General features: G+C 44.4%; 1 protein-coding gene across 1 annotated transcript in view; it reads left to right on the top strand.

Moving 5' to 3' along the window:
- The window catches only part of IL1RAPL2 (interleukin 1 receptor accessory protein like 2), a 495,600-nt gene that overhangs the window by 51,093 nt on the left and 419,056 nt on the right, over window positions 1-25,451 (top strand). The window contains exons 6-9 of the mRNA XM_080365714.1: window positions 156-228; window positions 1,761-1,799; window positions 2,491-15,085; window positions 24,759-25,104. The gene's annotated coding sequence lies outside the window, so the exon portion shown is untranslated. The remainder of the gene's footprint in view (window positions 1-155; window positions 229-1,760; window positions 1,800-2,490; window positions 15,086-24,758; window positions 25,105-25,451) is intronic.

Raw genomic sequence — 25,451 nt, 5'->3', positions numbered from 1 at the left:
TCCTGTGAAAAATCCCTGCCACAGCATCTCAGAAGGGGGTTACTGTGGCAACCTTAACTCTTGCTTTCTTGCTGTGCAGCAGATATTGTTGTGCCTTATTATGAGACAATTTTTGAAGATTGTGGAGCTTTTACAGATCTTCTCGTTCTCCACAGGGAAGAAGAAAAGTTCTGATGGGCGGTAGTGCCTGCCCCAGCAGCTCCATGAAATTCAGAGCTCCTCTTTCAGGTGAAATTACAGCCCTCCTTCATTTTGCTGATCTTTCATCAGGTTTTCTTCCTTTCCCTAACCTCCCAGTGACCTGTTCTCTCAGAAAGCATCTAAGAGGGTTTATAGACCTCCTGTAACTCAGCAGTGACTTTGAAGACTAGGATGTTAAACTGTGATCTTTTTTCCCTGCTGTTTTTCCTCTTAACGTTCCTCTCTGAATTTAGCCATCTTCTCTGGATACTGGTTTCCTCTTATGCACAGCTGGCTGTCAGAGTCAAGAGAGACTTTTGGAAGCAGCCTGGAAGTGGAAGTTACTTAGGGTAAGCTTCCTGACGACAGCGTGCTGACTGTTTTTTCGAAGGCATGTTTTGCTGTGAGAACTGTTTTGAACTAAATTAAATTATCTGAGTGTGATGCAATCTATTGTGAGTGTTGATGGAGAGGCCAAGGCTGGGAGTGCTGGTGGAGGTGTAACAACCTCCAAAACTGCTACATGTGTGTGGTTTTATATTCACCTGTAATTGAATGAGGTTTGTTTCTATGCAGTAAAACAAGATGAGGCAAAAGCTCTGAGAAAAGGAGCAAACAGAAAGGTCCTAGTGCACCACTGTTTGTGGGCTGCTTTCTAACAAGACTTGCAAGGCCAAAAGTAGAGAAATTTTGGAGAAGTTACTGTGGCAGCTTTACTTCATGTTATTTGAGGTAACACCTGACATGAAGACTGATAGGCTTAAAAGTGCAGCATCTGTATGCCTGGCATAGCGATGTGGTGCTGTAAGCATAGGGCTGGGAGCCAGGACACCTGGGTGCTGTATCCTGCTTCTCTGCTGCAACCCTAAGGATGTTACTCACCCTTACGTTTTTATTTTCCTCATGGCTCTTGTCTGCTTCATCTGCTGAGATTTTTGGCTTTTCTCTGCAGATGCTGTCCCTGGTATTAGAACAGCACCTGACACAATGGGGCTTTGCTTCTTATTGAAAGATTTCTTAGGTTCAGTAATGATATCTGTTGCTGAAGAGATACCAGCCTTGAGACATCTTGATTTGGGGATGTGTCAAGCTCTGTAATATTCCAAAGAGTCACAGCAAAGCAGTTCGTCCCATCCCTGCTTCCAGTTGAAGGAGTCTGGGAACGCAGGATGTAGTCGGGCACCATGTTCTGCATCTAGTGGCCTGCTTTGGACAAATGCATAGGTCTTAGGATCTCTTACAGGCACTGGTGTGGATGATTATTCAGGACCACAGCAGGAATCTGGAGGACCGTTAAGTCCATTTCTGAAAAGCCAGTGAACCTGTGGCACTTGCTGGAAGGCGGCAGGTTCAGGTCTGAGTCCTTGCCATGGCAGACTTCAGGTTGGGTGTCCAGCACTTCAAACAAGCATCTTGGATGCTGATCTGTTTTCTGCTTTTTTCATAGCAAAAGGCAGAAACATGGAATGACTTCTACAGAAGTGCATTGCGAGCACAGTGGAAACATTACTTACTTGTGGTTCATGTCTGTGATTCTTTTTTCCACCAGTCTGTAGAGTCATGTTTCCTTTCTCTTTCAGAGAAGAGAGACTGAAGACAAAAAGGACTTGGGAAAACAGGTAAGTGATCAGCATGAATAGTCTAGTGATGCTTTTATCACACGATGGGGAGGTTGAGCCTGTGGTATGGACTCAGTCTCAGACTTAGGTGTGTATAATGTGACTTGAGATCCTAAAGACAAAGCCAGTGCTCCCGTGATCTTGCATTCCTGATGCAGCTTCAATGCCTTTTAATGTCCATGGGAGATCTGGAAATCTGTCAGAAATGCAAGATAGAGCCTTATGTCACTGCAAGTCATTTCCACTAATAATTTAAAATGTCAGGTAGCTGCATGTTTATGTAGGTAATGTATCAAGGTATGTTTCAGTAATGTAGTAAAACATTTTTCGACAGTGTGTGGCGAGGGGGGACTAGCTTTTTGTGCTCTTTGACTAGCTTTGTTTCCTCATGAGGCTATGTATTTCTTACTTTATTTATTCCCCCAGAAATAGAGAAAGCGTTGTCAAATCTGTAAAAGTGCATTGAAATTAAGAGGTGCTACGCAACATTCATTGATCACAAATTTAGTTCATTACTGATTAGCTTGCATTTCAGTACAAATTAATTGATTCAAGCCTTATTCATCAGGTAGACCAGGAAAAGGTTTCTTCACTGAAGGCCCCATTGCAGACACTGCAGGCAAGCCCTTGGGAGGCACTAAGTAACTCAGCTGCTGTGGAAGTCACCAAGATACTTCTTTACATCCCACAGGGTCATTGATATTTGGAATTGCTGACTGAAAGTAATGATGGCTAATTCAAGAACACAACACCACAAAGCAGTGCAGAAGCCATGCACGTGCAGCCCATGCATTGCTCGGGACCAAAAAAAGTTCATGACACTATCTTAAGTAAGTCATTGTCCTAGATTATAAGTTTGAGAACATGAATCACCTTTAACCTGCACTTTCTGTGTTCTTTATCAGATGCCAACATGGATATAGTGCATATTGTTTTGGGTTGATGGACTTTTTATCTGAATTACATTAGGCATTAGAGATCTGCATAGGACAGGAATAGGAATAGGAGGGGGTTTGCCCATCAGATATATTATCTCCTTTTATTAATTAAAGTTAGCGTTCCTTTTGTCTTTGTGTGCCTTAGTATGACTCTGTCTCCTATATACCTTTCTTCTTGCCAAACTTGTAGAAACTTAGTTATCTTTTTGAATGTCTCACTTTGTGCTGAATTTAAATTAAACTGGTCAACAAGTTCAGTAATTCCTGGGTGTGGGTGGACAGAGGACACAAACAGTGCCTGCCTTTCCTTAGGAGATGAGACTAATAACAAATTTCATATTTTGTTTCCTGCTCTCAATTAGTAATGTTGCTCATAAAAGAAAATCCGCTTTCTTAGAAATATTGTTTTAGAATTTAGAACACAGTAGCAAGTGTGATTCCCCAAGGCAATTGTTTCCTTCTTATAACTTCTTAAGTATATGTTCCTAGGATGGTAATAAAATGAAGTAGAGAATTCACTCCAGACAAGGTATTAGATGATGTGGAGCATATAATTATTACGGAAATTGCTATAACCAGTACAGATAAGTAGAAAGTTTGTTTCTTGCCTTTGGTAATTTAGGATTCTTTTTTTTTTTCCCACTAGATTTTATGAATTAGAGTCAGTTGGAAAAAAAAACACACCAACCAACCAAAAAAACCCCAAACAACCCAAAAAAGAAAATAACTGTGAGCATTTCTTTTAAAAAAAGGCAATAGAAAAATGATCCCATGGTTTTTCACTTTTTTTTTTTTTTCCCCTCAGAGCTCTGCATTTGCTCAGTATTGTAATATTTTTCAAAACTGCTGGTCCTGCAAGCTCAGGTAGTTTTTAAAAAATAAAAGTTCTGTGCTTCTGTGCCCAGAGCATCCTATGTAATTAGGAAAAACTATTACAAGTGGAAAGAAGTGGAATTTTGGCTCTAGTGCTTCTAGCATTGAAAACATGTATTTTGTTTTATAATTTTTCCTCAGAGCCAAACCTTTTTTTCTGGACCAAATTCTAGCGATTTTTTTATTTGGAAAATATGACCAAGGTTCAGCTCTAGAAACACACTGGGTCCTGGCTACAGCTGTGAAATGAATCTCGAGAATGACAAGGAGGCAAGCTTTTTCCTCACTCTTTTTTTCCAGTGTACTATAGTATGTCTGGTTTCATCCAAAGTCTCTGAAGCCCATGGGAATGTCACTGATGTGGTGTGGTGTGAAACCAACAATTACATTGTATCAGTGACTCTGTACAATGAACAGATTTGGGGTTTACATCCACTTTTAAATTTATACCAATTGACAAATCCAGTGTATTAATTTTAATCCCTTCAATACGTAGCGAAAGGCTTTCTTGGAACTGATGGCAAATTTATTAAGACTGGTAGCTGGCCTTTGGTTTTGCATCTGTATTCTCTTTCCTAAAAATAATGGCTTTGTCTATTGATTGCAGGAAGCTTTGATTTTGAGGTTTGGGAACGATAAAATCTGTTGTACGGGAGAGAACGATATTCCTATCTCTGCCTTTGGGGATAATTTGACCTAAAAGCTGTCTGGTTTCTGTTGGAGGGCAGCAATCAGATCAATGGTATTTATTTTTGCTTACTGCATCTTTCAGATATCCTAGTAAAACCCTCTCTGTTTAGACATTTGGCTTTTTCTCATTAACTTGATCAGCTTTGATGCTCTGTTCATCTATTTCTCCCATAAACAGCTCTGTGTCTCATTTTGCTGCCGCCTCTTTTTCATAGGTTACAGGCTTATCTACAAATTTCTACTCCTTCCTAGCTTAAATCTCACCTAAAAATTCATTTAAGACTGTCCACGGTAAGCAAAGTAATAACAATCTTTGTGTTAGCTCCTCAGCTGGAAGATTTAATCATGGGCTTAAATTTCTTGGAGCCTAGAGTCAGGTTTGACTCTGGAAAGGTGAAATTGCTGTGCTGAAATGCTCTCTCTTATAGGTAGGCAATGTCAAGGGCTGGTATAAAAGAACTGTTAATTTCCTAGGGATTGTAAAGCATTTGTGTCTTTGGTCTGATGGATTTGAAATCTACAGCAATCAGAATAAATTATTGTATTTTGCAAAATTAAAGCTGAATTTTCCCATATACCATTCCATAAGGGCAAGATTTTACTCTGAAGATTGCAGGAATATCTCTCTCTCACACACATACTGAGGCAGGTCTCTTTTTCTTATAAAACTGGGTAAAAGGAACCATTATTATTATCCTTGCAGTCTTCAATGAATTCTGCACTTTCTTAGTTGGTTCAACTTCCAATTCTGTAATCCTTTAAAATTCTTCAAGGACAGACTGGGGAAGAATGGATAAGCATCTATTATTGTTGTGGCACTTTGTGGGTCTGAATGAAATGAAGCCTTGCTACCTTCAAAGACCTATTCCCTTTCCTTTCCAGGGCAGTGGCTCAAAATATTTTAAGGGGACATTTTTTTTGTTTAACTATATCTGTACTGTGCTGGTAGCATGCAACACAGTGAGATTCTCCTTAAAGGTTTCTTGTGTACCACATTTGGGACAGGACGTCAGCTCTGCACCTGTCCTCAGCAGCATCTGTAAAAATACCTGCTACTAAAGTGACAATAATGGATGACAGGATGGAGCTGGGAGATAGCAGCAGGAGTTCAGTAGTCTTCTCTGCCTTCAGTTTCCTTCTTTTTTTGCGAGGCCTAGATCCTGGACAGATGAGGTCCAAACAGGATGGAAATGTTGCTGTGTGGGAGAGTCAGGAATGGGAGAGAAGGAACGGGGGAGACATTAAAAGATACTGTGGGAGTACACACACCTGGCCTGTCCCAAGCTGAGAAGCTTCAGGTGATGGTGGCTGAGCTAAGGCTACCGTGCTGGAGCATAGGCACATGCCACCCCCCCATCCTCCTGTGGCCTGTCACAGATCTGAGGATTCAGTGGCTTAGCACCCAGTGACAGCAAACGGGGAGCTGTGTACTGGAGAGTTTGGTGAGTTCCAAAGTGTCTTTTGGGCTGGGCCTGAGAAACCTGTCCAGCACCCACTCAGCAGGTAGCATCTGCTGGTCCCTCCACCTTCCCCAGGGCCAGCACTGGGCTTATCAGGGCTATCTCTGCAGTGCTCCTGTTAAGACCCTGAGTGGGGTGATGTGGCACAGGGGATTTTGGAGCACCACCAGGTCTTGCTTCCTGACCTGGGCAGATGGTGCATCAGAGGCTCGGGAGCCGAGCTAGCAGCTCTGCCCAAGGACCCGAAATCTAAGTCTATACAAGTCCTTGGGAAGTGTTGATCCAAGGCCAACTCTACCGTTACAAATGGACTGGTAGTTGAGAAATGTACCTCATGTCCTAGACCTTGACCTGTTTTGACCCTTCTATAACATCACTGACTTCAGAGAATGAAGTCCTATAACTTTGCACAGGAATATCTGTTACATCCCTAGAGATGAACATTTGCTCTTTTATTCACCTCAGGATAGATGCTAGACTTAAAGGCTGGTACCCCCAAGATCTCTCTACGGTCTCCACAAGACATGCTGTTTTAACAAAGCCCTTTGTGCCAAGTCAGACCTGGAAGTCTCTTTTTTTATTTTTACTGATAAGTAATGCCCAAGGAGGATTCAAATCGCATCAAGCAAAGCTCTGGGCTGGATTCTTCCGATGGTCCATCACTGCTAACTGATAAATTTATTACATAAGCAGGAAAGCCATGTGGGACAGAGGATGTTCAACGTAAATTCTATAGATAATCCATAAACACTGTCCTGCTGGGAAACAGAACAGAAAACACTGCTGCTTTGGCAACGGAAGATCTCAGGATAACGCACCAAATCCTGTAATTGAATGACTTCTAGTGTTCCTAAATGTTATGTTTCATCTAGACTCTCTAAATAGAATTAATTAGAAGTTAATTAAAAGAGCCTTCTGCTTTCTTTCAAAGTATCTTTCTAGTATTGACTGTAGTGAGTTTATCTATTCACAGAGCACCATGAATCAATCCCATTTAAAAAAAAAATTGATTGCTGTTCTAATACTTATTGAACACCTATAACAGATGTTTAAATCTCTACAAGCTTGAAATAATTAAAATAATAAATCTATACTCATTTGACAAGACTATTAGCAGGCATGAAAGATATAAATAATCCAGTAAAGCCATGAGACATTATTCTGCCAAGTGTTACGATCATGTTCTTATGGAAATATCAAGCCAGATTCTACAGTCCTTATTTAGGGAATGCTCCCATCTTGAACGAGGCAGTGGTCAGTAAAGATGCCAGGACCAGGGCTCAGGACTGTATAATGGCAAGGACCTCAAGAGCCTGGCCTTCCACCACAGGGCTAGTGTCTCAGCACTTAGCTGTCTTTGCCTATATCTTCTAGGAGAACTGGACACAGATCTCTTTTGTCCTTTTTTTAGCCTATGTTTCGCTTCAGTGAATTAATAATTAATTACGTGTAGTAGTATGTGGGCAACTGCATTTGCGCTTTGTTGTGCTTGGCTGCCAAGGTGTGCCTCACAGGCTGGGAAATGTCACCTTATACCTAGCCTAGGGGCAGAGCCGTGGTGAGAAAAGACTCAGCTTCCATCTCCTTTCCTTCCTTTGCAACAACAAACCTACACCTCCTGTGTCATCAGAAGGAATCCCTGTGGTCTCCTGCCCTCCAGGAGGGAGCTGGCACAGCCCCAAGCTGGGGTGCTGCGCAGAGGAATTCAAGAGTCACTGGGCCCAAGAAAAATGAGGTTCTGCTGCTAAATCCTGATAACCAGAGCACTCCTAGGACAGGGATGTGGTATGTCCCTGACCCAAGGCTTTTGTATCGTTGACTATTTTGTGTCCAATATCTGAAGGGTTCTTGAAACAGGGACTGAAAATCATCTTTTGCTTCTTCCAGCTGAGTACCTGAAGGAGACCCCAAACCAAGGCACAACACCAAAATGCTGAGACTTGACCAGAGTCAGTATGTACTTGTGTCTCCATGATATCCAGCACTCTGGGAATCTCTTTCTTTCAGCTTATGAAAGGAGGTGGGTACCAAGATAAGCAAAAAAGTACTTGTAGCCATAGCCTTTGATAAATCATGGGGTGTCAGCCTGACGTGGTCTTGCTTGCTTGGCTGGCTGTTGGGGTGGTAGCACTGGAGTTGCACATGCCATGCTTTACTCCCCAGTGCCAGATCCAGAGGGACACTGATCATATTCATTATGCCAACAAAGTGAGTGAATTATCTCTTTAGGCACTGAAAATGAAAGCACAGACAAGACAGAACAGTGCATGGGCAGGAAGACAATGTCTAGTACCACTGTGTGTGTTGATAGAAGTTCCCCTGGGTGGCTTCTTTACCCAGGGGCTTAAAAGTAGTTGGTTTTAATAATTGTGTGTGGAGCCCACGAAGGCACCAGAGTAATGTAAATTATTCTCCCATCCATCCAGCCCCTGACCAACAAGCACATCTAAGAGAGCTGACAAAGGCCAGGAGAAACAGATATCCATGGGGAAGATGAACAAATGAAGAGTGATGTTCATCCAAGAGGAACTTCTAACACTGTCTTGTTAAAAAAGAGCTACGAGACTAGAGGTCTTGATTCATACAGTGAGGCTCATATGACAATAATTAGACAAACAAATTTAAAGAAAGATCATTGTTTGTTTTCATCTCACCACAGTGGTAGCCTTGCAATTATTTGTGATGTTCTTCCTTTTTCAGACTGAGTATATTAAACTGTGTTTTGTAAATAATTTCTGGCACCATGTCAGCTTCTTAAGATCACTTGAAAGGGAGATCAATGGGAAGAATACCACAGCAGAGCTTGGAAAATAATGGTGTAAGTCTCTCTCTCATTTTTCCTCTCCTCCAGCCTTCACAGACTCCCACAAGGATCCCGGCTGGCAAAAGAGACACAGCACTGGTAAACTCGAGACAATACCAGCCGTGTGCTTTGTGAATAGGTTGCACTTCGTGGTGTGAGGCGCTTGCCTCAGTGCTGAAGCTGCACGCATCCTGGTTTGGGCCAGCTAGGTCCCTAGCAGTGTCTCTGTTGTGCTACGGCTGTTTGCTTTGCTGTGATATTTGTGCTTTCAGGTCCTCTGTTTGGATTGCGACGGGTTTTTTTCCTCTCATTTATTTATTTATTTATTTATTTATTTATTATTTTTATTCTGTTGTAGCTCTTTTAGCAAAAGAAATCCACCAGTACTTCATTCATCATGGGGTTTTTTTTTCTTCCATGGCAAATAGATATAAGTAAATAAATCTTTTTCAAAGGGAACTCCAATGGTATGTTCCTATGTGGATAATTATTACTTCCCTGTCAGCAAAAGGTTATAAAATTTTTTCTTTTGGGAAAATTCAGTAGAGACTTTTTTCCTAGCAGGCAAATACTGTACAGATGCTCTTCTCTGGATAATACAGCTGAAATGCTCCTTGTAGGATAACCTGACATAAATGCTCCTGTTAGGCTGATTTCTGTGTCACTGAAAGACTGTTGACTGTTTTCCTAGGAGAAAAAAAAACCTTCTGTGGTTTCTTCCTACTGGGAAAACATTATTCAGGCACCTGGTTCTATCAGGAAAATACAACTAAAAATGCTGGTTTTTTCCCTGTAAATCCGTCAGAGTCTCTGTTCAGAAAAGCTGTTAAACACACTTAAATCTGTCTGTATTTACAGGGACAGATTCTTACCTGCCCCTCTGTTGACTAGCTGCACAACAGTGATTGCTCAGCTAACCAGTTTCTTCAGTGCTGCAAGCACAAGTTCACAAGTGAAGTGGAAGATTTACTAGCTGGGTGGAACGATTTGCTGCTGAAGCCATGGTTTAGCTGACAGTAGCAGCACTTTCAGCTGCCTGTGCTGGATGGACTTGTTCCTAGAAACAGCTGTCTTGCACTGAATCATCCCAGGCAAGTTATCTGAGGGAAACATAAAATCATAGAATCATTTGGGTTGGAAAAGACCTTTAAGATCATTGAGTCCAACCATTAACCCAGCACTGCCAAGCCCACCGCTAAACCATGTCCCCAAGCACCACATCTGCACATCTTTTAAATACCTCCTGGGATAGTGACCCATCCATGTCCCTGGGCAGCCTGTTCCAACACTTGACCACCCTTTCAGTGAAGATTTTTTTTCTAATCTCTAACCTAAACCTCCCCTGGTGCAACTTGAAGCCATTTCCTCTTGTCGTGTTGCTTGTTATCTGGGAGAAGACCGACCCCCCCCCTGCCTACACCCCCCTGTCAGGGAGCTGTGGGGAGCGATCAGGTGCCCCCCGAGCCTCCTTTTCTCCAGGCTGAGCCCCCCAGCCCCCCCCCCGTGAGCCTTGTGCCCCTGCCCCAGCCCCTGCCCGGCTCTGGACACGCTCCAGCCCCTCAGGGTCTGCCTGGGGCTGAGGGGCCCAAACCTGCCCCCAGGGCTCGAGGGGCGGCCGCAGCAGGGCCCAGCACAGGGGGACGGGCACTGCCCTGGCCCTGCTGGCCACACTGTTCCTGACACCAGCCAGGCTGCTGCTGGCCCCCGTGGTCACCCGGGCACAGGGCTGGCTCCTGCCCAGCCAGCTGTCACCCAGGACACCTTCTGGCGTGTCTGTGGTGGTGGGAGACAGAAAGGCAATCTTTGCCACGTCGCAAACCTTCCTGTTTTCTGTCCCCAGCTGCAGCTGGATGGTGCTGCAGTGCCCAGCCCTGGGCCACCGCGCTGAGGAGTGTCCGGAGGGAATTGCAGGGAGCAGCTGTGGATTCTGCCGTGCCCCTGTGGGAAGGCTGTATTGGTGGTGGGGGCCACAGGGGCTGTATTTGTGTCTGTGGCCATTACCTGCCTCTCCCTCTGTGTTACCATGAGCTGCAGCTGGCTTCGCTGCCTTGTGCTGGCATGGGGGGCCCAGGGCAGTGTGCTTGTGGTGAGGGTCTGCTGTCTCTGACACTTGTTTCTGAGCCTGGTTTTGTCTACACTTGTAGAAATGTATTTCAGAAGGTTTTTTTTTAATTATTTTTTTAATTATTATTATTATTTTAATTCTTCTCTTCCAACCATTTTTTGCCACTTGGCAGTGGGGAATGGAGAGACTGCACTTCTAATACTTTTGACTATCAGCTATGTAATGAAAGTGTTTGAAATTAAAGACTAGGCCTTAATTGCTGACATGAATCAATGTGCTGCGCATGATGTGTGTACAGGAGAAAGAGCGAGCTACTCAAGAAAATTACTGTTTTTTACCCTCTTAATTACTGCTGCTATGAGGTCTAGGCTGAGGTCTAAGTGCTGTTTCTCAGCCGCTTTGTGTCTAAGACAGAGTCAAACGCTTCTGGGAATTAAGAGGAAATGAAAAATGAATTGTAGTTCAGCGAGGTCTAATTTGGTTTCATTCCCTCCTGCCAGCCTGTCCCCTTCTTGTGAACTACCAGCGGAGTCACGCATGCGGGTGGGTGGCAGCATCTCTGCTCTCAGCAGAGCTGCACGGCACCGGCTGCTCTGGGGACGCTGCTGCAGGGCTGGATCGAGCAAATTTGACATTGGTCTTTTTTTCTGTAGGACAAAGACTTGGGTCTGAGTTTGTGCAAAGTGCTGTCAAAGGTGTTCTGCCACAGCCGCATGTCCTGGTGCTCAGCGAAGGTAGTGGTTGCCCCTGAGGAAAGTTAAAACAAGCTGCTTGCTCTCTTCACCATGGAGAAAGAATAGTGTGAGGAAACTGGGCAAATGTTAAAGCCAGCAGAGCTCACCTAAGGCAGAAGTAACACACCCACTGGTTGAGGAATGTCCTAGAAAAGCAGACAAATAGCCTGGTTAAAGGAATTGGCCTCACCACATAGATTTCATCAAGTAACAGAGATATTTCTCTGTCCTTTCATATAATTTTGTTAGATGGTTCAGAGAGGGAAGTGCTGAAATGTTGATCTTGGAGCAAAAGCGCAAGCAGGGGTGAAGCACACAGAATTCGGCAGAGGACATTTGACTGAGCAGAGCAGGCAGGACTCCTGAGGCTGCTGGGCACATGAGATGAAGACAATGACATGTTTGCAAATGAAGTGAAAGAATTAGCCTTTAAAAAAGCAGCATGCTAGGGATAATGAGGGAGGCTGATGGAGTCATATGGCTTTCATATGAGTACAAGGAAATAAAATCACCAGAGGCACTGGTGCTGCACGGGTTAAGAGGCTGTTGAAACAAATACTTTGGAGGAAAAATACATTGTTGGTGCAAAACAGCATTTGAGTGACTGTGGCTAGGAGGAAGGACAAGGACACCTGATGGGCAGAACGACTGAGAACCGGACCTGGGAATTCCAGTTTCTAGACTCTTGCTCCACCCCCAAAGCTTTGAATGAATATAAAACTATTCCAGGCTCTTACGTACTCCCCTTGTAAGATCTGTCTTTTTCTCTCTGCCTTTCTCACAAAGAATACCTGTCTGCAGACTAGTATAGCGTTTATCTATGAATCCCTGACAAGGTAGCATCTTTACTGGATTAACATCCCCAAACCAGCAGTGACATATGGGAGACTGCCTCATCCCTCCAAATCATTTGAGTTGTTATAAATTAGTAAAGCTGAACTTGGAGGAGAAAAATACCTCCTAAATTTTAAGCAAATGAGGAATCCAAAGTAAAAAAACCTTTCCCCAAGGTTTAAGCAATTAGTCCTTTGATGGGAAGTGTCTGTGTGTCACAACGAGGAGTTGTTCACACAGAGGGAGATGTATTTAAGGTACAGCTCTGCACACTGTGGTGTGAAAGAGGCCTGCTAGCTGTACTATTTCTCTACCTCCAATGAGAAATATTTGCTTACAGAACAAGAAGAGCACTCTGACTGTCTGCCCAGTCTGATACCCTGACCACCAAACTGCAGGGTTGCGTCCCTCTTGCTCGTGGGTGACAGCCCACCTTCTCAGAGCTAGGCTCACGCTTGAAATAAACTTCCTCAAGGTAACTGTAGTTCCTAACTTGTTGTTGGAAAAGGCTTTCGGTATTCACGTATTTATTTCCAGCAGTAGATGGCAGCAATTTTCTTAGTCCTAATCTGATAAGATCTCTATGTTAATAACTGTAAATTAATTTATTTTAAAGGTAAAGGCTTCAGTTTCAGTTGCCCTTTTCAGCAGTCATTAACTAAGTTGTCATCCCCGCTGTCCTCCAGTCAGTCCAGTGCTGGGCAACAGCAAAGACCAAGTCCTGAGCCTGCCCATCCTACCCTTGCCTTCTGAAAAGCCCAGCTAGCACCAGGGATGCTCGCTGCCTCAGCCTCCGTGCTGGCAAGGCAGGGTGGGACCAACAACCAGCCGAGCTGGCTCCCTGGGCTCTCCGCCACCTATGGTGCCACCAGGCACCAGCAAGAGGTAGACCAGCCTCCAGCTCCTTTGGGGTTATACTTTGAGGATAACACAGGTTTGGGAAAATGTGGGGCCACATCCTCGCCTGCAGCTAGTCGGGGACGTAATTAGCTTGGCAAATAATGAAGGACAAAACACCCACCTTTGATGAATGGCTAGTTAAATAAAGTCTGAAGAAAAAGAAAAGAGTAAAAATGATCCAGCTCAGAAATAATCAGTCTGTGTGTATTACTCTAAGATGACTTTTCCCCCTTGTACATGCTGTACATGTATTTCCAAAAGACAGTCATTAAGAGACTCATTTTTAAATGAAATGTTCATGATCAGTATAAAGGTTTGCAAGAGGAGGTAGGAAGTGTGAGGAATAAATTGAGCAACATTACTATATGAATCTAAAATATAATGGCTCCTGTTCTGTGCGTATAGAAATAATGATGTTGAAATTAGGGAAGCTTCATCAACTTTAAATGATTAACTGATCTCCACTAGACAGAGAAAACTGATTTTAATGATTGTTTTAAACTAACATTTGGTGTAATAAATGTTTAATATATTTGTTCTAAAATAGAATTAACTGCAGTGCCGTGTCTTATTCATGGCACAAGCACTGTTTCTATTCAGCAGTTTCTCTACCCTTTCTTTCTCCCAAAGTCTACAGTAAGTTTGGCTTTTTAAGGTTTATGATCTATTTTGGAATGTCAGATAAATATACCCCCTACTACCACTTTTGATGGTGTGTCTGGTTGATTTGGCTGTATCATGAGAAATGCAAGTGCAAGGCAAGAATGAGATGATAATTGGGTAATTGTATTAAAAACGTATTAAGCTCTGTTCACCCTGAAACTTTGCAGGAATTATGACCTGCAGCTTTGTAGTGTTCCATTTCTGGTTGTGTATTAGGAACTCACCTGCTATTTCACATTTAAAGATGTGCCTGTGGTATAATATAGGCAGGTGAGGAATCAGAAAGAGAATTAGAAAGGGATGGGCAGGGAGGGAGAGAACGATCCTTGAATAGCATGGGCATCATCACCATTGCGATCATTGTGGACAGCTGACCTATTTAGCAAGGAAGATAAAACTTTTTCCTTAATCATCAAAGGAAATTGGGTGTAAGACCTGAGCTTGTGGGAACTAGTAAAAATGCTCTTGCCTGCATCTTGGATAAGTGACTGGTTCTAATATTATGCCTTTAATCAAAGAAAAAACAATCAAGGGCTGGCTACTGTCCTCTAACGCCTCAAGGAGCATCTTCGTCGCTGTTTTTGCTCTTTTAGTTTGGCTGCTTTTATGTTCTCCTAAGCACACTCAAAGGGTGAGAGTGCTTGTGGGACTGGCGCTCGTTCACTGGTGAAGCTGTTTGTCTACTTTGAAGTGCTCCCTTTGACCTTGTTCCCCCTGCTAAAAAGGTCACATACACAGTGAGCAGAGCTGTTGTAGAGCCACCTTTATGTCTACATAGCAAACAGTCTGCCTTTTCCTTGGTAACAGGGCCATTTCACAGCAAACTGTGCCCAGCAGAGAAATGCAGGCAAACAAATGTGCCTGCCCCCTTCCAGAGGCTCTTGCAGACTCTCCAGCCTAAAGGAGGGTGAGCAGGAGGCAGCCCCTGCAGTACAGGGCAAAGGGCCTCGTTTGAGAGGAGGTGGCTGGGTGGACACAGAGCAGGAACTGTCTGCCAGGTGGGAGGAGAGGGATGAGCTCAGGCACTGCAATGGCTTTGTCCTGGCACTTGTACAAAGCTGGTGTGAGCAGAAAGCAGCAGAGGTTGTGAGGACCAGTGGTTGTGTCCAAGTCATTTAGCTGCTTTGATTTTCACCTTCTAAGTGAGATTTAGACTTTTTATTTATCTGTGTGATGCTTCTGAAATCTTCTCTCCCTGATATTACCAATATGGGCACTTGCATTTTCTGGGAACAGGCTACTAATACCTAATATGTTCTCCCTAGGGCCTGGATCGGAGTGATTTCGGTTGCTGAAGTGCTGCATGCTTTAAAGTGACTGCTATGTGTGAGTACGGGGTCTGTGCTTGACTTCTCCATGCCTGCTCAGCAGGCAGGTTCCTCCCTGGAGTCCTAAGCTTTTCTGTCCCTTGCTACTGCCAGCAATGTAGCTCTTCAGTCTGTGATGGCCTAGTGTGTGTTTTATCCATGTGCAGATGTAGATGCTGTGAGGGGTTTGTTTGTAGCTTTGTGGAGAAGGGTGCATGGGGATCTGTGACAGCAGGGACCGGCTCCCTTTGTGGGGGATGAAATATAAGTGCTCTCATTATCAAACATGTGCCATGCTCTCAGCGAGCACAGGCTGCATCTGCTGGCAAGTTGAAAGGCAATGAATTTGCATTAGGCAAGTAAACTTGCAATACAAATTCTCCCTCTTCGATTTCCCTGTATCCCTCATGATGCAGTCCTTTGAGCAAGGACTGTCATACGCTACATGGCTGTGTAGCTTATTGCAATAGGGCTCTGGCTCAGCTGACGCCTCTAGATGCCAGCATGAAATAAATATTAATAACATGGGAGCCTCCCTGCTTACTCTAGTCCTCTTTCAGACCTTATTACTGTTCCTTTGCAGCTGGAGAAATTGATGCAAAATCATCTCCTTTCAAATAAGGCTAGAGCTGAAAGAGAAAGCGGGCCAAAAAGGGCAGCTGAAATAATTACAGGCATAAGGGGGCTTTCGTTTGAGACAATATTAGGCAAGATAAAACCCGCTTGATTCTATGAGTAGACTACTAAACAAGAGCGTGAGAGAAGGATATATAATAATGAATAGCACAGAGAGGGTCAGCAGGGTTACTCCTTACTGTGTGGTTGCAGTGCGAAAAAAGGGATGATCAATGAAATTCAAAGGTGACAACCTTGAAATAGATAAATTAATTCTTTTTATTTTGTGCAGACTTAACCTGTAGATCCCAATTCACAAGATCCTGTGTTGTTATGAAGTATACCTACAGACAAAACTGGTGAGGATTTACATACCACATTTAGTAGAACTATTCAGTTCATTTAAAAGCAATTTAACTTCATGATTTAGTTCGAAATCAGAGGAAGCCATGTTTCAGAAGCAGGCAACTTCCTTCAAAAAATCTTATAAAACATACAAGTGAAGACTACCAAGAACAATGTCTAGCTTTCAGAACTATATGTCTTTCCTTTATGCCTGTTGAGTGGTGCTAAGCAGGGTAAAAGTCGATGAAGCTTGTTAAACCATGTGCTCCGAAATGACTGTGCAGGCTCAGATATACTGAATTCACAACTGTTTCTTATACTTTCCTTGGAATCAGCTAGCTTGAGAAAGCGAGCTCCTTGTTTTGCTCTGATATAGCAAGTGTTTTACCCTTCTTATCAGGGGAGATTGACCCTATCTAATGGAAAGCGTATTTGTATTTGGGATACGTATGATGGAATTCTGATTGCTGAGGCAAAAAAGAACCTGCCTTTCCTCTAGTTCTGGCCAAAACTCACCCTTTCCCCTGTTGGAAAGGGAGCTGTCTGGAAAATCTGTGCTGAGCGCAAACATACTATATAGGTGGTGGTGGGGCTTTGCTTTTGTGGTTGTTTCACTTCATTGATGTTTGTTTTTGCTTTCTAGTACTTGCTAGAAGATTCTCACCACTGGAACAAAAGTGATGGAAATATTTAATGCATTACATTATTTTAGATATTAGTGGAAGTAGGATGAATGACTGCAGATTTTACTTTGTTGTAAAATTGATTACATCTCTTTTGCATGCTTCATATTATCTGGTGTATTTCAGTCGTGCATATGATTTAGTTATTTTGTGGCACTGAGTTGTACCTGTGACTCTGGAGCGTGAAAGAATTGGATAGGTTTAGTGCTAACTTGGCAGAGAAAGGATGAATTCTGTATAGATGGAGAAAAGTAGGTCGAGCTACTTGATGCAGTTTGCATTGACTCCTACAAACCCAGGACTAGATTCTGATCTCCATGACATCAGCACTGACTCCACTCAGTAGTTACCAAGGAAATAGCCAGGTGTATTCATTTAGGCAAGGTTCATTTACACCTACCAGGTGTATTCATTTAGGCAGACAAAAACCGTTGCTTCCCACCAAGCTGCTCTATCACTCCCCTCCTCAGCAGAACAGGGGAGGAGAAAATAAGATGACAAAAAGACTTGTGGGTCAAGATAAAGGCAGTTTAATGAAACAATAGCAAAAGTCACACACGCGGATGAAAAGGAAAACAAAAGATGTTATCCTCTACTTCCCATCAGCAGGCAATGTTCGGACACTTCCTGGGAAGCAGGGCTTCAGTATGCATAGTGGTTGCTCTGGAAGGCAAACATCATAAATAACAAATGTCCCCCCCTTCCTCCTTTTTTCCCTTAGCTTTTATATCTAAGCAGATGTCATACGGTATGGGATATCCATTTGGCCAGTTTGGGTCAACTGTCCTGGTTATGTCCCCTCCCAAGATCCTGCCCACCCCCAGCCTACTGGGCAGGGGGGAAGGTTGGAGAGACAGCCTTGATGCTGTGTGAGCACTGCTCAGCAGCAGCCAAAACACCGGGTGTTATCACCACCTTTCTAGCTGCCAGTGCAAAGCACAGGCTGTGAGGGCTGCTGTGGGGCTCAGCCAGACCCAATACAGGCCGATCGGTTTGGATGATGATTATCACATATTCAGTAACATGGACTACCAGACACGAGACAGATGGCCATCGTGCATGTTAAGCAACTCTGTAGCTCGGATAACTATAGATCTAACTCAGATATTGTGAACATACTGCTTTGGACCACCTCTGCTGGCAAATCTGTACTACAGTCTGATTCAAAGCCCTCCTGTACCAGTAGCACTCCAGCAATGCAAGTGAGCTCTGAATCTGGTCATATCTAAAGGTACCTTAGATGTTTGATAACATTGATAGGCAAGTCCTCATTGCACTGAAAAGCAGAATTGATTACTGTCTTTTTATATGTGGAGGATCTGATTTGCCAGGAGCACAGCCAGTAGTTCGAGGGGAATGATTATCCTATTCTGCTCAGCCTTTGTTGGATGGCATTTTGAATACTGTGTCCAGTTTGGGGCCCTCCAATTCAAGCAAGATGTCAGTAAACTGCAGTGAGTTTAGCAGAGGTCCCCAGGATGGCTGGGAGCTGGAGCACCTGCCCTGTAGTGAAAGGCTGAGGCAGCCAGGCTTCTCCAGCCTGAAAAGAGATGGCTTTGGGGGCACTCGATAGCAGCCTCGGCACTATGGGGAAGCATCAAGGAGACAGAGCCAGGCTCTTCACAGTGGTGTGTGGTGGAAGGATGATAGCGGGCATAACTTCAAATAAGATGTAAGGGAAGTTTTTTTCCCTCCTGAAGACAGTGAAGCTGTGAAACAGGGGCCCAGGGAGGTCTCATATCTGTGGTGTTACTAAAACACCAGCTAGTGTGTAAGAAAGGCTGTGCATCCTCACCATATGTTGCATAAATCTTGTTCTGAAATCTTCTTTCTGGGGTGCATCTTATGCTGGGGGTCAGAACCATTAACACATCTGGTGAATTTTTCCCTGGAGTGTTCGGTACTAAATTATTTCCAGTCACATAACACTTTTGTGGCTGAGAAGATGCAAATAATGATCCAGAGTTATTCACTGTAAGCGAGCAGTTTATTTAGCTTCATCCCATTAATACAATTAAATCTGAGATGATGATCACCAATCACTGCACAGCGTCACACAAATGTCCGGACGTTTTCTTAGACAGTGTTTGGATGGATGCAATAAAACTGAGTCTTGTCTGTCTCTGGACATTTCCGATGCAATCACTGAAATCCGCGTGTAAACCAGTAAAGAACCCAGGCCTCCAGTTTATTCTAAGGAATAAACTAGCTGCAATACTAGTGGAGTGCTTACTTCTAAAGCTATTGTAAAGCTAAATTTTGGTCAGTGAGACTCCTTCAGTCCCATAGAGACCTTTGAACAGAACAGAAAGTTATTGTATTTTTTGTGGGGTTCCCTTCCCCCACCCCCATTCCCACAGTTGCTTAGGAAGATAAAACAAGAACAGGTGAAGAGGAGGAAGGTGAAATGCTGAATGTCTCAACCAGTCCTGCTTAGCACCAAACACAGGCGTCTATTGACTACAGAAGGCAACAGAAATAACTCTGGTGTTTGTTTTACAATCAGCTAATTTACACAGAGGACCAGCATGGGAATTCAGTGTGCTGGCATTGCTGGCCATTTTCATTTTCAAATGCAGCTGAACAATGAATTTTGATCATCAGTCTCACTAACATTCTTACTAAATACAAATTAAGTCATTCAAAGGACTTGGGTTTGCATCTAGTTATTAAAATCACTGAATCGGAAACCACTTTTCACTCCTAGTTTTGAACCTTTTGCTACATATTGAGTCCTGTCACCCAAAATAGCCATCCCACAGAGTATCTACCTAATCCATCTGGTAGTGCAAGTAGTTGAGGGACCCAAAATAACAAGAAGATTGTTTACCTTTCTAAATAGGATATGGAATGACTTTCTTGCCTCTTTACAGCAGCTCAAACATTTACACAAACTTGTTAAGCTGCTTAGAGAGAAGATTGTTTGTCCAGGTAATGCTTCTTTCAGTAAGTTAAGCTGCAAGGAAAGCAGATGCTTGACTTCATGGAATTTGGGGGATTCTGTAGAAATTGCCTCTGGGAGAAATTTAAATAAATTAATGGAGAGCTTCTGCCTGCTTTCCTTCTCTGTCTTTATTTTGAGGAAGTTATTCCCTCTCTACGCAGATGGGTCTCTGCAACACTCATAAGGAAGTCATTTAATTATGTAAAGCTGCTCCAGGTAAATATTATTTACAGACGGCTGAAAAATTCTGGATTATACTAATTTGCCAAGAATAACCTCTCTATTTTCACTCTCAGTGGAGGAGTGTTTTCAGTCGTCATCAAGGTAAGCTGCAGATTGCATACTCCTGTCTGCATCTTTTTACCCATTTTTTTACTCTTTCTTTATGATTTTTAAATGGTAACCCTGCGGGCACTGTGCACATAATTGAAGTAAGCAATCTGCTTGTTTATCCTTGTTTTCCATTAATTAGATATGTGCAATCTAAATTTCCTACTGAAAAACATGAGATGACATGCTAAGGGACCAAATCTGCTTCCCCTCACAAGGCTGAACTGCCGGCGTTGGAGAAGGCGTCTCCAGAGCAGGGGCAGCATTGTTTGAAGCCACCACAGCTTGGGCTGGACAGTGAGTAAAGGGTGAAGAGCTTACACTGGAACAGACTGGAGGAGTCACCCCAGAGGCTCTACCCTCTGCAGCACCTGGGTGAGCCCTCCTGTCCTTGGGGTTAGCTGCAGGCTGAATGCACTGGAAGGCAAATACACACCCACAGGACACGGTGAAGCTGCAGTGTTGTCCCTGGGCAGTGTGAAACGGTGCTCCTGGAGGAATTCCACCCCCTGCCTGAGCCAGGTTCACAGCTGCATTGATGCGGCTCCCGGATGCTTTGCTGTAGCCAGATTTCTTTTTTCCTACTTTGTTCACTGCTGACCTAGTGGCTCAAATCTTCACTTTTATAAATAACCGAGGTGCAACCACTGACCTGAATAGTTCCTTCTGACCTACAGCAGTACAGGTAAGGCCTAAAGGTACTGCTGTTTGCTCAGGGATCTCTGTGGTCCCTAGAGGCAATTTTATTCAGAAATGGCCCAGCTCTACAGTGGCCACATATTCAAAATAGGCTAGTGATCAGCTGTCAGGTTCAGCCAAGATCTTCATGTCACAGGCAAAAGCAAACTGTTTTCATCCTGCTCACGAATGAGAAGAGAGGAGAGGGAATAGCCTCAGCTCGGGGGGTGCAGAATGGCAGGTAAGTGGAGAATGTCATAAAGGAATGGGTCAGTGAAAACTGAGCTCGGAGTTAAGTCCTGAGGCAATCATAAGGAAAATGGCAAAGAATAAATGAGTGCTGCTGTATTGGGTTTGTATGGCAAAGTCTTGGTAGTGGGGGTACTACAGGGGTGGCTTCTGTGAGAAGGTGCCAGAAGCTTCCCCCATGTCTAATGGAACCAATATGAGCTAGCTCCAAGATGGACCCGCTTCTGGCCAAGGCTGAGCCCATCAGTGATGGTAGTAGTGGCTCTGTGACAACATATTAAGAAGCAAGGAAAAAAAATAATCTGCACCAGCGAGAGAGAGGAGTGAGACTATGTGAGAGCAACAACTCTGCAGCCCCCCAGGTCAGTGAAGGATGGGGAGGAGGAGCTCCAGGCACCAGAGCAGAGATTCCCTGGCAGCCCGTGGTGCAGCTCCTGGCGGGGCAGGCTGTGCCCCCAGCCCATGGAGGTCCATGGTGGAGCAGACCCTCCCGGGGCAGGGGGTGCCCGCAGGGGGCTGTGACCCGTGGGCAGCGGCACTGGGGCAGCTCCTGGCAGGGCCTGTGGCCCCGTGGGGAGGGGCCCGGGCTGGGGACCCTGTAGGGACACCCTGGGGCCGGCTGGGCCTGAGGGATGGCACCCTGTGGCGGGGTCTCAGGTTGGAGAAGTTCATGGAGAGCTGTCTCCCATGGGAGGCGGGTCAGAGTGTGAGGAGGAAGGAGCAGCAGCGATGACGTGTGATGAACTGACCACAACCCCTGTTCCCTGTCCCCCTGTGCTGCTTGAGGGGAAGACATAGAGAAATTGGGAATTCAGTTAAGCCCAGGAAGAAGGGAGGGGTGGAGGAAAGGTACTTTTCTGATTTGGTCGGTAATAAACTAATTTTTCAAGGGTTGAGTCTATTTTCCTGTGATGGTAATTGCTGAGTGATCTTCTTGTCCTTACCTTGACCCACAAGCGTTTTGTTATATTTTCTCTCCCCTGTCAGTAGAGGAGGGGTGTGACGGAGCTGTTTTGGTGGGTACCTGGCATCCAGACAGAGTCAAACCACTACAGCTGGCTCTTGAGGCTCTTCTGTTGCAGCACGGACAGTGAGCTGGATGAATACCCTCTCCTTCCCAGTTTCTCCACGATCATAAGCATCCTGGCTGTCGTCACGGAGCAGCCTGCTCTGGGTCCCTGGTGAAGAGCCTGTAGGGAGGACTCACTTGTGCAGGAGACCTTGATGCCTCCTGGCAGAGCTGGTGGGCTCCCACACTTTGGTCTGGATCCACCAGCATGCAAAGCTCAGCGTGTGCCTATGGGCTTTGTGAGCCCGAGGCCCGCTGCTTTGTGCTGAAAAGGATAAATCAGTGGTTCTTCGAGGGTAACGGCCTCTTTTGTCTGTATATGTGCCACAATGCCGTTGCATCCTGTAACAACTTCCCTGATGTCAGCCTGCCCCCCCCCCCCCCCATTAACGAGCTATCAAATACTAACTCCCCACCCAGCCCACCCCCCCTTCCCTCTTCCTTTCCCTCTTCCTTTCCCTCTGTTGTTCTGAATCATTTTTCTTTTGCTTGCTTGTTGCAAGTAATGGGTGTGTGCCCTTTTGCTCACTGGGAGTCTGGCAGTAAATCATGTTTGCTTTTTTTGTTTTTTGGTTTTTGGGTTTTTTTACATTCTGGAGCAGCTGCTCTGATTAGTTTGAAGCAGCATAAAAGACCTATAAATGGGGAGAATCCTGAAGGTAAGTACTTTACTGTGGACTTAATGTCAAGGTACAGTACACATAGTAGCTTTTACAGGGACCATTTAAAAACTGTTACCCACTGTATATTTTAAAGGCAGGACATAATTCAGACATCTGATTGACTGCCCTTGAACACTGATTCTTGCTCTACAGTTTTTATTTTAAGAAACCTTGATCTGAGAACATCATATATTGTGTTCATCACCCTTAGTGGATTGCTTCTGCTGTCTGAGTTGTGCCAGATTTGAGGTGACAATAAGGCAGAGGAAGGAACAGCGAGCTCTATCAGAGGAACAGTGGAAAAGTCACTCCTGTAAATTTGAGGACTGCTTAAGAATTGTCTTCCCTTTTCCCTGTAGAAAGTGGTATTTCTGATATTTCTCCTGGTTATGATTACTCCAGGGAGGACACGATTCAGTGGTCTCAGATCCTTGCAGAGACCATGACACCATCTTAGTCCCTCTCTCAGGAATGGTGAAACGACAGTGCCTCCCCTCAGTAGGCAAAGCATTGCCGTTCTGAAGCACCGAGTCCAGGGATTTAACACAAAGATTTAGGAAGGGAACTGGACTTGAAACGTACCTCAGAAAGTTGTCAATCAATGGTCTGTAGCTTTCAAGTCAGACTGTTGCTCTTGAATGTATTGTTGCAGTAATCTTTAAACTGAGTCTTTCTCACAGCATCTCTAGTAAAAAAAAAAAAATGTAGTAAAATCTCTAGTAAAAAAAATATAAAATAGTGCTTCCTATAACCCTTTTCCTGCCCCTGTTCCCATCTGCCCCTGGACACAGTCTCTGGGTTTCCCTTGGTGTTTGCAGAGTTTGACCAAACCTGCCTTCATCCCTCCAGGGAAGCATTGTTGGGGTTTTTGCATGGAATGGGGTGTCCGAGCAGCTCCTGCAACCTCCAGCCTTTTGACGAACAACTTCTTGGAGGATTTCCAGCTGTGCTGCTCACCAGAATCCTCCCTAAAAGCAGGATTTTCACCTGATTTTACACCTAATCTGCTTCCACTCTCCCTCTCAGAATCACAAGAGGTGATGACTGGGGTTCATCTCCACCAGGATGTACTCTGTGCTCCACTTTTCATTTTTTTTTTTATCATGTACTGGAGTACGTCTCCACCAGGATGTGCTCTGTGCTCCACTTTTCATTTTTTTTTATTATGTCCCCATCACCCCACCATTTCACACAGCTGCCTTGGCTCCTGTTCATGCTGTTCCTTAGCTCAGCAACGAGCTCACTGTTTCCCAGCCGCTGCCCTTTTCCTGAGTCTTGGGACGTGTCCCCCTCTCAGAAGGTTTCGGACTATGGGGTTTAAACTGCAAAAGGTGTTTCTTTGGATCTTAGGAAGTGCTTGAAGTCAATGCTGTGATTCTGTTGCTTGAGCTAAGGCTTTGTCTGGTGTGCCTGCTCCAAAGCTGTGGTTATTTAAATTCCAAAACAACTGACATGTCTGCTCAGGCGACTGGTGCTGTATGTTGATTTCCAAATCGTGGCTTCTTTATTTGGGAAGTACAAGAGGTGCCTGTGGCCCTAAGCAGTTTGATGGAAGCTGCACACTGGAGGTTTGATGGAGGAGTAGGCTGGAGAGTGCAGGCAGTATGTACCTGTGTGGAGCAGACATACCTCTGCACTTGTCTTCCACCTGTTTTCTGCCAGGAAATATTAATACTCAAAATAGAAATTAGGCAAGTAGTTTCAGCATGCATGTTCTGTTTCCTTTAAGACAGGGTATAACTCTAATGTGCTTGATATTTCCAAGTACTGGCATTTTTACATAGGTAAGAAACCTTTAAGTCTGAAATACACTGAACAGCTTCTTACAGAAAATCAAGCCAATTTTAGAATATTACCGTGTTATCACAAGCCAAAAGCATTGGCAATCAAAGGTGTTTTTGAAGCTGTTAGCTCCAGTTCCACCGACTTGTTTTGGTTTTTTGTCTTCAGTAACTCTCATTGCCTTTGAGGAAATGAACTCACTGACAGCTTGGAGGGCAGGACTAGCTTAGGCATAGTGAAAAAAACCCCAAATGCTGTATCTAAAGCCACTGTTCAGTCTTTGAATCTGAGATTAAACCATATCCATTTATTTCCTTAAATGTTTCTCTTCTCAGATGTACCGGGAGAGGGGAATCCAGTGCCTTAGAACGCACGGACAACAGAGGATGACAAAGCCCGAAAATAAATGTCCTGAAAAGTGTTTATTACCAGGCATTAAAACAGGTAAGGCTGGAAAAAGTATTTTACAATATCTTTGCTTTGCTGACTGCTACCAAATATGTTTGACTACTGTTTTCTTTTTTTTTCTCCCCCTCATCTCATTCGTAGGGTATGGTCACGGATGCTTAAAGAGACCTTGAAATATTGACATCAGAACTGAATTACTGATGTGACAAATTAGAGGACTACTCAAACAGGTCACGCTGGAGCAGCCTGCCAGGCGAACGGGTGGATGTGCAGGTGTGTCAACGTGGAACAGCTTTTTCTTGCCAAATGTATTTCATGTATGTGCACCTCAAAAATATCCTGCCAAATACTCCGTTGCATAAAAGCTAGAGGTTCTTTATGCCTGTGTTTGCCCCCGAGGTGAAGCAAGGGCTTGAGAAAGGGGCTTGGCACGTGGGCTTCTTGGCCATGCCCCTGGGGGCTGCGCTCAGAGGAGCCAAGCCAGACTCCTCAGCTCCCCCTCCAACTCTCCCCACCTGGAGCTTGGCATGAGCTGCGCTAGCCGGGAGCTGTGCCGCTGCGGCTACACAGCGCGGGTCATTTAACATGCTTGGCTCTTTCTGTACTCTCTGGCAAGCTCC

This window comes from Falco punctatus, assembly GCF_963210335.1.
Source record: "Falco punctatus genome assembly, chromosome: 15".
Classification (NCBI taxonomy): domain Eukaryota; kingdom Metazoa; phylum Chordata; class Aves; order Falconiformes; family Falconidae; genus Falco; species Falco punctatus.
The sequence above is the reverse complement of the archived record's forward strand: the minus strand, read 5'-3'. Positions and strand labels throughout refer to the sequence as shown.